The sequence below is a fragment of the Lygodium microphyllum genome, chromosome 7 (genome assembly GCF_053477565.2).
Source record: "Lygodium microphyllum isolate KBCC chromosome 7, Lygodium_microphyllum_v1.1.10, whole genome shotgun sequence".
Taxonomy (NCBI): domain Eukaryota; kingdom Viridiplantae; phylum Streptophyta; class Polypodiopsida; order Schizaeales; family Lygodiaceae; genus Lygodium; species Lygodium microphyllum.
In genome coordinates, this window is record NC_141141.1 from 101,167,031 (window position 1) to 101,182,492 (window position 15,462).

Sequence of the window (15,462 nt, forward strand, 5' to 3'; positions counted from 1 at the left end):
GACGATATAACATTTCCATCGTATATTTGCTCTCTCCCTTGGGATCTAAGAGCAATACCATGCAAACATGTTCTTAACACTTCCTTCCTTCGGCTAGGGCATATGTTAAGGGTTCAAACACTATTCATGATGTAAGTTCTATAGGTCACTTACCTTGATTGATAACCCATCCCTGAATTTGGATTAGCAAAAGTCATCGTTATCCGACGGATCTCAAGATATCTTAGTTTTAACCCTTATGATTAATTTCTTGTACTAGCTCTTAGTCAAGTCATGAGGCAAATAGAAATTTATCCTCATATATCAAATATGTTATAGGCATAACATATAAATACTTGATAAGATAAGTGTGAGATGATTTCAAGTAATTAGACTCCTAGGCTCTTAGGCTAAGTACTTTTTGAAGTATCTAAACTTTAAACTAGTACTTCTCTATTCATGATTCTTAATGTCATATTCTCTTAGCAATCATGCTAGTTATAACCCTTGACTATACTTTAATCTAGTGCTTGCATGCCCAATCTTTTAATGTCGTTCTTTTGACGACTATGCCATTCATAACGCTTGACTGATTCTTCCTTGTAAATGCTCTACTAGCAAATACGTCATATGTAACTAGGTGCAATTATCTTCCCTTGATATATGCACTTCGCAAACTCCATCTTCCGAATAGGTGAGATGAAATTTATCCTTTCCCATTACCTATACTCATGCAATAGTATGGGGCCTAACGTATCTCATACGAAAATCAAAGCAAGCATCAATCAATTTGAAAATACATTACTTACGACCGAAACCGCAGTTGGATTGACGGTGATGCCTTTGCCCAAAGCCTTGTTGTTGGTTGCGGGATTGTCATCCGCACGCGACATTCTTTGCTTGGAGGCCATCGTCCGCAGGTAGACTCAAGAGATTAAGAAGGTAGAATAGATTCAAGATGGAAGATCGTAAGAGAAGATGGTTAAGTCGAGGATCGAGATAGAGGGAATTGAGTTAATTCTCTTCCTTGCAGCCTCTCGGGGTGACTCTCTTCTCTCTCTCTCTCTCTCTCTCTCTCTCTCTCAGGCTCTCTTTCAAGCTCTTCCTCGCAGCCTCTCGAGGTGACTCTTCTCTCTCTCTCTCTCTCTCAAGCTCTTCCTCACAATCTCTTGGAGGAGTATCCTCCTCTCTACCTCTCTCTCACAGCCTCTCGGGGTCTCCTTATGCCTTCCTATGCCTCTCCCATGCCCCGTATTTATAGTGAATTAGAGAAGAGGACTTGTGGTTGAGAAGTGGAGCTCTTTGTGGAGGGGGATCTTGGAAAGATCAGTGATCTGATGCTCAGATCATAAATCTGATGGTTCCATTGGCTCCGAAAGGGGGGTAAAACCCCAAGACGCTTGATTAGAAAGCTCTCAGTTCACTCCTTCTTCTTTTCTCTGTTCGAAGTGCTGTCTACTGCCTGTAAACTGCGATCGCGACCGCGCGCGATTTCGCCAGTCACTTCTCTTTATTTTTCTTTTTATAAAATCTTCAAACTAACTAAAATATCACTTGTCTTTTCTTTTAAATGACATCCAGTTCAAAAATCTCCATATCTTTTTCTTTTAGGATAATATCTAAAATATCTAAAATATACTAGTTTTGTCCAAATTCTAATGTTTTTGGACCTTCTAAACTATACACATGAACTTAGTGATTAATATAACTCATAAGTCTCGTTCACCTTGTAATTTACGTGAAGGGTAGCTACGGTCTTTGCCAATTCGAGAAAAATATCGAATTTACGACTCTTGATTTTTCTAAATAAAATATTTTAAATTAAATCAAAATTATCAATAATTAATGTTAGTTAGTTTTTACCTTAGTTAGTCTTTAGTTAGTAATCTTACTAACTTATTAATTGACTAACTAACTTACGAACCAACCAACTAACTTTTATTGTGCGGAGATATTACATCCTCCTCCCCTTAGAGAAATCGAGATGTCCTCATCTCGAGAGAAACAGGGGGTATCATATTGGAATATGTGGGTTATGGAACACCACGCTTCTGTTGCACTACTCTGATCTGTCACAAACATATGGTCTTTTGAAAAAAACAACCTATGGTATTTGATATATTTGAGTCTTGGTTACAATAGAAAATTTATTGTAGTTACATCTCATGGATATCTTCTAGGTTTTTCCTAAGCACTTGATATATTCTAGATCATTGGAGCTTGTACGGCTTATTTCTTGTAAGCTCAAGTTCTCTTCGAGTTCCATTGGGACAATTGATATAGTTATGTCCAATGTTGTGGCACTCAGAGCATCGGTGTTTAGGGTGCTTTGGACATTCCCTTTTGAAATGACCTAACTCCCTGCAATAGAAACAACGCGGAGCTTTATCACTTGTGGTCACAAGATTTTTGGTTGTCCTTGGTAGGATTTTCTTCTTTAGACCAAAGTGTTCTAGGATTCTTTTAGCAGATTGGAGTGGTCCTTTATCTTGGAAACTACATTTCCAGATTGTCCTGCCCTTCGTTCGGGACTGAGCTCCATGGACAATTGGCTTTGCTTGTAATACTAAAGAGTACTTCCAAGCTTCGACATTCTGGTAAGACCCAATCTATATTAGTTGAGAAGAAATGACTTAAGAGAAATTCATTGCACATTATGACTATCATTCCTTGCCAGAGTATCTCTAATCATTTGCAAGTTCTAGGCTCAAAATAGATGCAACTCATATTACTCAAGTTAACTGTAGTTACAAGAGTAAAGTTTATTCCAATACAAGTAGTATTTCATGTCGACAAAATTTCTAGGATTTCTAAAAATCCTGAAGTGGTGTAGTAGGTTCTAAGCTTTTGTCTTCATCTGATTCCTCTATATATCCGAAGACTGCACTTGTGTAACTTCGTTTTCTTGGAGACTCCGTATCTTTTGGACTTAAGTCAGGGCAGTCTACTTGGACATGTCCTAGCTCATTGCAATGGAAACATTGACGGTAGGGACATCTCCTACGGATGTGCCCTATCTCTCCACATGTATGGCATCTCTTACCTTGATCTCGGGAGTCATCTTTACTAAAATTTTCCGATTTAAATTCTTGGGCGATTGGATTCGCTCGGAGTAATGCATCTTGCAAGTCTGTTGGACGCATTGCTTCAAGGCGGTGGTTCAGAGGAGCTTTTAGGCCATGGCAAAACTTGGATACTTGCTGCGCAATATCCATAGGTGGTGCGTATTTTAGTAGGGTTACAAACTTTGAGTAGTAAGCTTCCAAAGTTAATTCTAGTTGCTTTAGCCTGAAGAATTCATTCATCTTCAAAGTCTGGTAGGTTGGCGGAAGGTATCGTCTGCGTATAGCATCTTTCAGCTGAACCCAAGTAACAGTGGCTTCAGAAACACCTTCATCTTTGCACCATTGCTTCCACCATAATCGAGCCTGGCCAACTAACTTAAGTTTGGCTATCATTGCTTGATTGGTAGAGGTAGTTCCCAAAGCAAAGAAATAGTCATCCATCGACTCAATCCATATCTCTGCCTCTGCTGCAATGTCTATCCCTTCTCCATCAAACTCGAGTACCTTAATTTGCTTGAGAAGGAATTTCTTCTCTTGCATGTCAACATTCGTGGGTACAGAAGGTGCCTAACAATCAAGCCATACTGCTTAGATTATTTTGTTTAGGATATGTCTACAAACCATACATTAATCAGTCATGTATCATTACAAAATTTCGCTCTGATACCAACTGTGAGGTGCCCGCCCATCGGCGTTCCAGGCACTCTTTTAGCGGTCTATCGAGAAACAAATCTAAGCGTCGCTGCCCGGCACTCCCAAGGAATGTTCCGAGTTTTGTCGCCTAGGGTTTCCCGAATCCGCCTCGCAACGGAACGTTCACGGCCGAACCCACTAGGATCGACCTGAAATTTGGGTTCCTAGTTGTCAAGGTCTCCTATTAGCATTCTAGCATCGGATTTTGGACATCCTACTTTACGCAGAGATACCCAATCCGAAGCAGACCCATGCCGCACTTGGTTCAAAGAGAATGGGAAACGAGAGGGATGCGCTGCTCAACCTCTCTGCCCATAGGGCATAGTCCCATTCCGGTCCCCTAAAACGGCATGAATCGGGTTCTAACCTATCAATACCTAAAGGTCGAATGACGATAAAAAAAACTTGTGAGAAGCCTCCCAGTTCTCTGGGACCACCCTGCCGTAGGACGGACCCGTTGGGGGTTCCGCCCACCCGCTTCCCTTAATAGCTTTAGTTTTCTAATTAGGTCCTACCACATTTATGTGTGACACTTAAAATCAGCTTCATTAATTAAGCCTTTTAGGGAACAAGGTTCGTTCGCGTAAATTATAGCACAGACACAAAAACATAGCAAAGCAATCTATTGACAAACAAGATCAAACAAGTTCCTTAACTTATCTTCAAGTTAATCTTTGTCTCCCGCCCATACAGGAGAAATTATGTTTCCTTTCTGTCCAACAGAAGTATCCCTTCTGCCCTGCAGAAGTAACTGGTCCAATTCACATGGCACCAAAACTCAATCCTTTATCTAGAATAGGATCTCCCAACATGCCCAGATGTTGGGGGCCACGGAGGTCTTCAACTCCATTCTTGACCTAGCAAGGGGTGTCCAGAGCTCCAACTGACCCACAAGCTATCTAGGAGCGAAACATCATACCCGTGGTTGGCCTTTTCACCACTCGACCTTCGGCCGGTGAATCGAGCAGTGCCCTTTCGGGTTAATACGCGGTGCGACCATGGAGGTGATCCACCCGTACAATATATCCTTCCTTAATTAAATCCTTTAAGAATCAAGCACAAACAAGGCAATCAGCCTAATATCATTTTCCAAGAAAACATTCCTTTAATCCCATGGCGACTTTGTCATCACAGACCCTTGCCATGCATTTACCATAAATCACAAGCACTTGGAATAATCATCCAAACAATAACTAACAACCAATTGAATGTGAAAACATTTAGGATGTTGTTCGATCAATCAACAAAACCAATTGCATTCTTTCCAAACAATGCAAGAATGGACGATATAACATTTCCATCGTATATTTGCTCTCTCCCTTGGGATCTAAGAGCAATACCATGCAAACATGTTCTTAACACTTCCTTCCTTCGGCTAGGGCATATGTTAAGGGTTCAAACACTATTCATGATGTAAGTTCTATAGGTCACTTACCTTGATTGATAACCCATCCCTGAATTTGGATTAGCAAAAGTCATCGTTATCCGACGGATCTCAAGATATCTTAGTTTTAACCCTTATGATTAATTTCTTGTACTAGCTCTTAGTCAAGTCATGAGGCAAATAGAAATTTATCCTCATATATCAAATATGTTATAGGCATAACATATAAATACTTGATAAGATAAGTGTGAGATGATTTCAAGTAATTAGACTCCTAGGCTCTTAGGCTAAGTACTTTTTGAAGTATCTAAACTTTAAACTAGTACTTCTCTATTCATGATTCTTAATGTCATATTCTCTTAGCAATCATGCTAGTTATAACCCTTGACTATACTTTAATCTAGTGCTTGCATGCCCAATCTTTTAATGTCGTTCTTTTGACGACTATGCCATTCATAACGCTTGACTGATTCTTCCTTGTAAATGCTCTACTAGCAAATACGTCATATGTAACTAGGTGCAATTATCTTCCCTTGATATATGCACTTCGCAAACTCCATCTTCCGAATAGGTGAGATGAAATTTATCCTTTCCCATTACCTATACTCATGCAATAGTATGGGGCCTAACGTATCTCATACGAAAATCAAAGCAAGCATCAATCAATTTGAAAATACATTACTTACGACCGAAACCGCAGTTGGATTGACGGTGATGCCTTTGCCCAAAGCCTTGTTGTTGGTTGCGGGATTGTCATCCGCACGCGACATTCTTTGCTTGGAGGCCATCGTCCGCAGGTAGACTCAAGAGATTAAGAAGGTAGAATAGATTCAAGATGGAAGATCGTAAGAGAAGATGGTTAAGTCGAGGATCGAGATAGAGGGAATTGAGTTAATTCTCTTCCTTGCAGCCTCTCGGGGTGACTCTCTTCTCTCTCTCTCTCTCTCTCTCTCTCTCTCTCTCAGGCTCTCTTTCAAGCTCTTCCTCGCAGCCTCTCGAGGTGACTCTTCTCTCTCTCTCTCTCTCTCAAGCTCTTCCTCACAATCTCTTGGAGGAGTATCCTCCTCTCTACCTCTCTCTCACAGCCTCTCGGGGTCTCCTTATGCCTTCCTATGCCTCTCCCATGCCCCGTATTTATAGTGAATTAGAGAAGAGGGCTTGTGGTTGAGAAGTGGAGCTCTTTGTGGAGGGGGATCTTGGAAAGATCAGTGATCTGATGCTCAGATCATAAATCTGATGGTTCCATTGGCTCCGAAAGGGGGGTAAAACCCCAAGACACTTGGTTAGAAAGCTCTCAGTTCACTCCTTCTTCTTTTCTCTGTTCGAAGTGCTGTCTACTGCCTGTAAACTGCGATCGCGACCGCGCGCGATTTCGCCAGTCACTTCTCTTTATTTTTCTTTTTATAAAATCTTCAAACTAACTAAAATATCACTTGTCTTTTCTTTTAAATGACATCCAGTTCAAAAATCTCCATATCTTTTTCTTTTAGGATAATATCTAAAATATCTAAAATATACTAGTTTTGTCCAAATTCTAATGTTTTTGGACCTTCTAAACTATACACATGAACTTAGTGATTAATATAACTCATAAGTCTCGTTCACCTTGTAATTTACGTGAAGGGTAGCTACGGTCTTTGCCAATTCGAGAAAAATATCGAATTTACGACTCTTGATTTTTCTAAATAAAATATTTTAAATTAAATCAAAATTATCAATAATTAATGTTAGTTAGTTTTTACCTTAGTTAGTCTTTAGTTAGTAATCTTACTAACTTATTAATTGACTAACTAACTTACGAACCAACCAACTAACTTTTATTGTGCGGAGATATTACATGGATTCTCATCTACTATTCCAAAATTTTATATTGGATGTCATTTTGGTTGTCAGAGATCTTTATTGGGATGTATGTCTTGCTCATGGATGCTACCTACAGTTGCTTTGTAGCCGTTATGCTCTTGGGATGCTATTGAGGCATTGTCTTGGTTACCTGTCTTTGGTACTTTGGCTTGGTTTGCTTGAGTTGTTGAGATTGTTTATTTGCCTTTTGAGCCAGTGGGAGCATCTTGTATGCTTGACCCCGACATTGAGCAGGAGGTTTATGCTATTTGAGCATTTTGCAGATACTTGGGACTTTGGGATCTCTTACACTTACATGTTGCATGGTTCATGCAAGCACTGATATCTTGGAGTTGCTTTTGACCTAAGCTTGGGCTTTGCACTCTTGTGAGCATACACCTATTGGTGTCAGGTCTTGCCAGTGTTATGTATACTTTGCCCTACTGCCCAAGGGGATGCCTACTCACTGACGGATGCTTTGGTGACATGTTTGGGTGTTTGCTCAGGGTCTTGATGACTGTTTGGTGCTGATTTATGCCCGTTTATGGCCGGTCATGTCTTGGACATTTATTGAGTTGGTGTAGTGATTTGGTCAGCAATTGACCCTCACAGTACCCTGCTGTCATTTATTACAGCAAGCATATAACTCCAGACTGACATGGATTTTCCATGCTGAAATATTCTGAAATGATGTACTTTCACTAGTGCTTGGTGGGCAGCAGCTTTGGTTACACTTTTCTCGCCATTTTCTCTCGATTTTGGTGATTTTTTGGTCATTCTCTGCAGTAAACAGCAAGCAGTTTTGAACTGTCTACAGCCTTCTAGCCTGCATTATGGCGAGTTTGTCCACTGATCATGCTATTTTCAACATCACTAAGCTTGATGGTACAAATTACTCTTATTGGAAGAGCCAGATTTGGTAGGTGTTGGTGCAGAAATCGCAAATCAAACCATTGAGGTTGAGTGGGCATCCACCTGCAACTATGCCAGATGAGGAATGGCTTGAGCTTGATGAGTTATGCAAGTCCACTATTGTACTATCTCTCACAGAAGAGGTTCATTACAATGTATTTGAGGAAGAACAAAGTGCATGGCAGTTGTGGGATAAAATCAAGAATCTCTATGACAAGAAAAGTCCAGCGAGTCAGATGTATTGGCTGAAGCAGCTTATGGATCTCCGCATGAAGGAGAATGTGACTATGTCTACTCACTTGAGCCAATTCCATGCTATACTCAAGAACTTGACTTCGCAAGACATCACTTTTACAGAGGATGTCACTCCTCTTTTCTTGCTTTGTACTCTTAATGAGTCATGGGATACATTCCGCACTACATTATGTGCCTCTACTGCTACCTTGAAATTATCTAATGTTGAGAGTGCTCTTCTGCAAGAAGAGGTTAACTGTGAAATCACGTAGCAAATCCCGTGGCAGGAATGCAGATGTTACTTGTCACCATTGTGGGAAAAAGGGCCATATTAGGCCACAATGCCATGAATTGCACAATGAAAGGTGCAAAGATAATGGGAAAGACAAAGAGCAGGATAAGTCTTCTGATCGCAGCATGGTGCCTGCAAAGTCTAGTGTTAAAATTGAAGAGATCGATGTTATGTAGCCTGAGGATGTTGATGATGATTATATCCTTGTAGCTTCTTCTAATGCTTCACAGATGACAGAGATACACTCTATGTATGCACAGTGTTGGCTCTTGGACTCAGGTGTGTCCTTTCATGTGACACCTTGCCGAGAGTGGTTTCATTCATACTGTATTGTTGCGCTTGGGTAATGACAGCTCTCTTGATATTGTGGGCATTGGTGATGATAGGCTATAGTTTTCTTGTGGTAGCAGTTTTGTTATGCAGGATGTATGTCATGTACCTACTTTGACACGCAGTCTCATGTCAGCTGGATAGCTTGATGATGCAAGTTATCATGTCTCTTTTGGAGACTCTACATGGAAGATCACTCGTGGCAGACTTGTGATTGCGAGAGGTGCCAAGGCTGGCAGCCTCTATCCCTTGATTGTATCCGCTTCTTCCCTTGATCATTTTTTGTCTGTGGGTTCTATCCCACATGTATCTCTTTGGTATTCCCGTTTGGGCCATATGTCTTTGAAGGGAATGAAAATGCTTTTTGGTTTTTGCAGTACTTATCGCCCCTTGATTATGCATGTTTTGATTCATGTGAGCATTGTCTTTATGGCAGGCAAACTAGGTCTACGCATAAGAAGTCTAGTAGGCTACACATGAGTGAGCCCTTGGCATTGGTACATTCGGATGTCTGTGGGCCCATGCCTTGTCAGTCCATGGGTGGTGCAAAGTATTTTGTTACTTTCATAGATGATTTTTCACGGAAAGTTTGGTCTTATTCCATTAAGCTGAAATCCGATGTCTTGGCTGTGTTTCAGAGATGGCTTGCATTGGTTGAGAACCAATCTGGGTATAGGCTAAAATGCCTAAGGACAGATAATGGAGGTGAGTATTTCTCATGTGCTTTTGAGCAGTTATGTGATGAGAGGGGTATTAAGCATCAATTGACCACCCCCTACACCCCCCCTAGAATGGTTTGGCTGAGCGAATGAATAGAACCATCCAGGAGTGTGTACGCAGTATGCTTAGCCATGCAGGCCTACCACAAACCTTTTGGGCTGAGGTAGTTAGTACAACTGTGCATATCATAAATAGATCACCTTCTAGTGGTTTGGATTTCTAGGTTGCAGAGGAGGTATGGACTGGAAAAACTCCCTCTTATGTGCATCTCTATGTCTTTGGATGTGAGGCATTTTGCCATGTGCCCAGGGACAAGAGAAGTAAGATGGATCCTAAGAGTGTCAAATGCATTTTCCTTGGTTATGGGGATGCAGGCGAGATGGATTACCATCTCTGGGATCCGCAAGCGTGGAAAGTCATCCGCAGTCATGATGTAGTCTTCCATGAAGACAAGATGCATAGGTAGTCTGAGAGAGTTGTTGAGATCCACAGGGTCATATTTCAGGAGGAGTCAAGAGCTCCCACATAGCCAGTTGGATAGCCTACAGCTGCAGCAGATGCTCATGGCCAGGGTGTTGGACAGGCAGCTGGGCAGGCAGCAACAGAGCCTGCTGTGAGACGGTCTACTAGAGACAGGCGTCCACCTGATAGATTTCAACCCTCGATGCATTATGTCTTGGTTACAAATGCAAGAGAGCCTTTCACTTATGATGAGGCTATGCACAGGGGTGACAATCACTCTTGGGAGAGGGCTATGTAGTCTGAGGTAGACTTCTTGCATAAGAATGAGACTTGGGATTTGGTTTCCTTGCCTAAGGGCAAGAAGGCTTTGCCATGCCATGCAAGTCTGAGATATACTCCTTGCATAAGAATGAGACTTGGGATTTGGTTTCCTTGCTTAAGGGCAAGAAGGCTTTGCCATGTAAGTAGATGTACAAGCTGAAAAGTACCCCTGGACACCCCAAGCCGGCATACAAGGCTAGATTGGTAGCAAAGGGTTTTAAGCATTGCAGATCTGCTCACGAAAAGTCTCTCTACAGAGCGCTTTGCCTTCCTCAGGATGTTGATGGGTGTGGGATGAGATGACGTCTTTCCTCATCCTGTTGTACATGTGTCCATGTTGTATTTTCTTTTTCTTCTTTTTCTTTTCACTCCTCACTAGGGCTGATTCACCGTTAAGTGGGGGGTTGTTGGGGGCGAAGGTGCCTCCACCTAGCCGCCGATGTATTACTACACTGATAATCACCACCACTGCACATTGCAGGTGGGGGTGCCCATCACCGTCACTTTATTCTTTATTCTTTTAGTGACAGTTTGAATAAATGAAGGCCCGGTCACACATTGTGACTATTAGAGTTCCCATTTCTTGTCTCTCTCTTTCTTGCTCTTACTCTCCCGCCATAGCTCTCACGTGCAAACTTCGATCATTTTCACCTTTCAAGAAATTAGAAGCTTATAATATGATTATGGCAATGAATTCTGAGTGGTTTGGTAATCCTTACCATCTATGAAAGCTCCATGGAATGATCATGTAATGCATTTAGGAATATGGGTAAATTTATTATCAATTTGTAACGTGTCCCCCTATCCACTTGTAGGACACGTCTTAGCAGCCCATCAGGAAGAGAGTCTAGAAAGCGCCGCCTGGCACTCACAAGGAATGTCACGGGGTTTGCGATCAAGGTCTTTCCGAGTCTGCCATGAAGCGGAAGTATCCGGCCGTTCCCACTTAGGACCGACCTGAATCAGGGTTTTCCTAATAGTCAACTTTCTAGGAAGTAGCTAGCGTCGAGCTCCAAACAAACCACTTTGCGTAGAAACATCAGGGTCGAAGCAGATTTATACTGCACTTGATTCAAGGAGAATGGGAAATGAGAGGGATACGAAGCTCAATCTCTCTGCCCGTAAGGCATAGTCCCATTCTGTTCCCCTAAAACAACATAAATCGGGACTCTAACTCTATTGATTCTAGGTCATCACTATTTCGCTATCAATTCCTTCGAGAAAAGTTCCCATCTAATTGGGACCACCCTTCCGTAGGACAGACCCAGAGTCACATCCACCGCACTTTCCTCAGGTTGCTTAGTTATCTAATTACCTACCACACTATGTTTGACATGCAAAAACGGCTTCCTTAATTAACCAGTTAAACACTGGTTCCTTCACGTAACTTAGGCACTGACGTAGAAAAACAATGTCAAGCAAGTTCCTTTTTCAACATTTGATCTTTATTTATCATAGTCTTTGGAATACATCAAATATCTTGCCCAAAGACTATCCCAGCAATCCTCAAGATTGCTACTCCAAGCTCCGCCTGTTGACTAGTATGCGGGCCTCAAGATTCCATCTCGAGTCACGTCGACTTCTTGTATAGGATCCGGAGGCAAGGAATTTAGGCCAGAGACTCCCCTGTCACCCAAGCGTCCTCCTGCTCCAAGCAGCACCCATGGAGAGGCCTCTCGTGGGGGGTTCAGTCCACGTACCCGGCGCGGCTAACAACCCCCTTGGATAGGGTCAGGCCGACAGTTGGAGGTAGCTGAACCTGCCTCTCCCTCCAGGCTTTTAACTTGAAGCATTAGTTGTTTTTCTTGAATTAGTTCCTTGAACAAAGAAGTACAAACAGTGTACCTAAGTGTACAATCACGAGCATTCCAGTGGTCGTTCATACGGCCAACTGCTAAGGTGTGATTCCTTTGCCCCGAATACTCCCAGCATTCGATCCTGGATTGTTCATGACTTCGAAAGATCCCACAGGTTTAGCAAGTTGGGTTGCTTGTTTACCCTTTTTCCTTGGGTTAGGGTTTATACCTTGTTGACCCCAAATTATCTCTACCTTAGGTTTCCTTATACTATAGTCAAATAGATCCTGGACAACCCTGTCCTCCTAACTTGGTTGGTCAATTTGCTTCTTGGCAGTTCACCACTGCCCTAAGCTTGACAAATCAGTTCCCAAGAGGGAGTGTTGTAGTAGGGAAACTACTCAATTCTTAGAGAATCTAATTTGTAATTAGAACTTGCCAATCTTGGTCTAAGGTGTAGCGGTACTATCTTGTGATTTAGTCGCAAGAGCATATGACCTTGTAGACTTGTTGCACAAGATAGGTGTCAGTACCTAACTTGAGGGATTACATCTCTCATCATACGGTATTTCTTGATCAAGATATAGGGTTTGGGAGTCCCATTAACCCCAATCCAAAACCCTAATCCTACTAGGCTGATAAATGATTTGGCCCTAGGGTCCTTAAATTCCTTGTGAAAGTCTAGCATTTGGTCATCCGATCCTTAGGGTGAGAACCCTAGATCATTCTTGCATGGTTGTTTTGATAACCCTATCATTTCGTGAATGTGGGTAGAACTTTTAAGATCAAAAATATTAAATCGACATCCTAAGTGCGATACTAAGCAGAATTTTATCATAACTTAACCCAACCTAGCACATTGAGGTGACCCTCGTATGCTAGCTAATCATACCTTTATGAATTTCATGTAAGCTACTCAATTACACGCAAATTACTTAATTGATCTAACCAACTTACGATTAAAGATGATCTTCCCTTTAAAGATGCAAATACTTTCCTCTAAACTTGCAAGTACTTTCCTTAAAAGATGCAAGTAACTGCAAGATGTATGAGATGTATCATTCCATGCGAATATGCAATTTCAAGACCATAGGCCTTTCACCATTATGTAACTATAGGATCTATAATGATATTTCCCTCTTTCCATGCCCTATACGATTTTGCTTGACATTAGGAATTGTTTCTTATAAACCTTGCGTCTATGCATCGAATTCAAATCTTTTGTATCTTAATGAAAATGCATCCTTTCCCAATTGTGAACCTTGATAAAAGAACTCTATGCATGGATGCATCATTCTTTCATGACCAGATGCCAATGAATACATCATTGATTTAATCCTTCCTTTATCGCTTAACTTAACCTAAAATGTAACTATCCTTGCATGCGAATTGCATACTATATGCTTTTTGTCAAATTTCATAAATCTTTTCCTTTCATTGCAACTATTTATTCATCATTAGATGACCTTCTACAATTTAACATATGTACGAGTCAGAACAAGGAGTTTATTACATAAGTGCATCATGTACTATATGCCCCATCCTTTCCAACGATGTGAACCTCCCAATACGTAAGAACATCCCAAAATGCATTCAACCTATATGCGTGATGCTACAAGGACATCTTTGCACAAGTGCATCTTGCATCATACGTTCAAAAATGCGACTACCCTTGACCATCTTGCATCTTTGCACAAGTGCATCTTGCATCATACGTTCAAAAATGCGACTACCCTTGATCATGGTAGTGCAAGCATTATAAGCACCTCATCATGCAACTGATCTTTTTAAATCGAAGCAAAATATATAAACTTTCCAATGCATTTAAGTCTCTCTATGTGAATTAAAACATGCTTTATGCATCCTTTCCATGTGAAGATATTTTTCGAAACCTGGGCATTTATTATCGGGGCGTTGTCCACTCTTGTGCTTTGGGTGGAAGCTCCCGCGTGTGCTCCTCTCGATTTTTGCTTAGGAGCCATTGACAAAAATAATATTGACTCAACAAACTCTCCCTTGTATCCCTTACGAGTTCTGAAATTACTTGCAGCCCGGAATCTCCTTCGCAGCGCAGGAATTCAGCCCTGCAGAACATGATCTAGGAAACCCAAAGGCCACGCGTGAACTTGGTATAGTGGAGAATCAATAGAAGCTTCTGACTTTCAGGGATGACGTGAATGATGATGATGACTAATGGGATAATGATGGTGAAGATGATGATGAACAATCGCGTGAGGATGAAGAAGATGATGGCGATAGCGGCAGCCTGGCGGCGATAGCAGCAGCCTGATGGCGTTGGCGGCGGCAGCTTGACGGCACTGGCAGTAGACCCAGATGATAGCCTTGAAGTTTGGGATGGGGGGTTCATATAAGGTGGAGGTGGGGATGGCTAAAGGAGTGGGAGAGGGGGGGTGGCCATTCAGGTGGCAATCGCATGATTTCCTCCCCATGCCCCTCTATATTGGCTCTTACACACTCTCTCTCTCTCCCTGCCATGCAACGAGAGAAGGAGAGGGAGTTTTTTTTAAGAAAATTTGCAATTAACCATTATCCTTTTTCCCTTGAAGGGGAGTTCCTGCGGTGACTTGCGGGTTTATAAGCACACAATTTCTTATGCACAACGTGGGGGATGATATTGTTATTATACGAGGATGGAGCACTTAGGCCAAAGTTTTTTTGTTGCGGGAGATTACTTCAAATTGCTTTTGCACGGGATCTAGAGTCTTATAATATTTTTTTGTAGAGATATTACATTCTCTCCCCTTAGAGGAATCAAGATTTTCTCATCTCGAGAAGATCTGGGGGTATTGATGGTTGAGAGTACTTTCATCCATCCAGGTGGCATCCTCTTCAGGATAATATTTCCACTGGATGAGGTATTCTCTCAAGGTCTTAGATCTCAAATGCCTCTCCCTAACATCTAGGATTCTGTCAAGTCGTAGCTCAAGGACTCCTTGGCTAGGCCTTACAATTTGTTGATCATCAAGCACATGACTAGGGTTAGGTACATACTTTTTCAATAGGCTAACATGGAATACATTATGAACTTTTAGGTTTTGAAGGAGTTGAAGTCTATAAGCATTAGGCCCTAGGCACTTGAGGATCTTGTAGGGTCCACAATACCTTGGACTTAGCTTTTTGCACTCACCCAAGGATAGGGAACTCTTCTTTGGATGTACGCGAATGAAGACCATATCACCTTGAACAAAGGATCTGTCTTGTCGTTTCAAGTCTGCGTAAGCCTTCTGTCTGTCCTTGGCGGCTTGGATGTCTTGTCTTATTGATTTGATTTGGTCATCCATGTCTTCCAGCATCTTCTTTGAGGCTTCAACCCTCAAGGTTGGATCTGAAAAGCTCAAAGAAGTATGACAATCGTGCCCATACAATGCTTGGAAAGGGGTCATCTGAATGCTTTGTTGGTAAGAATTGTAG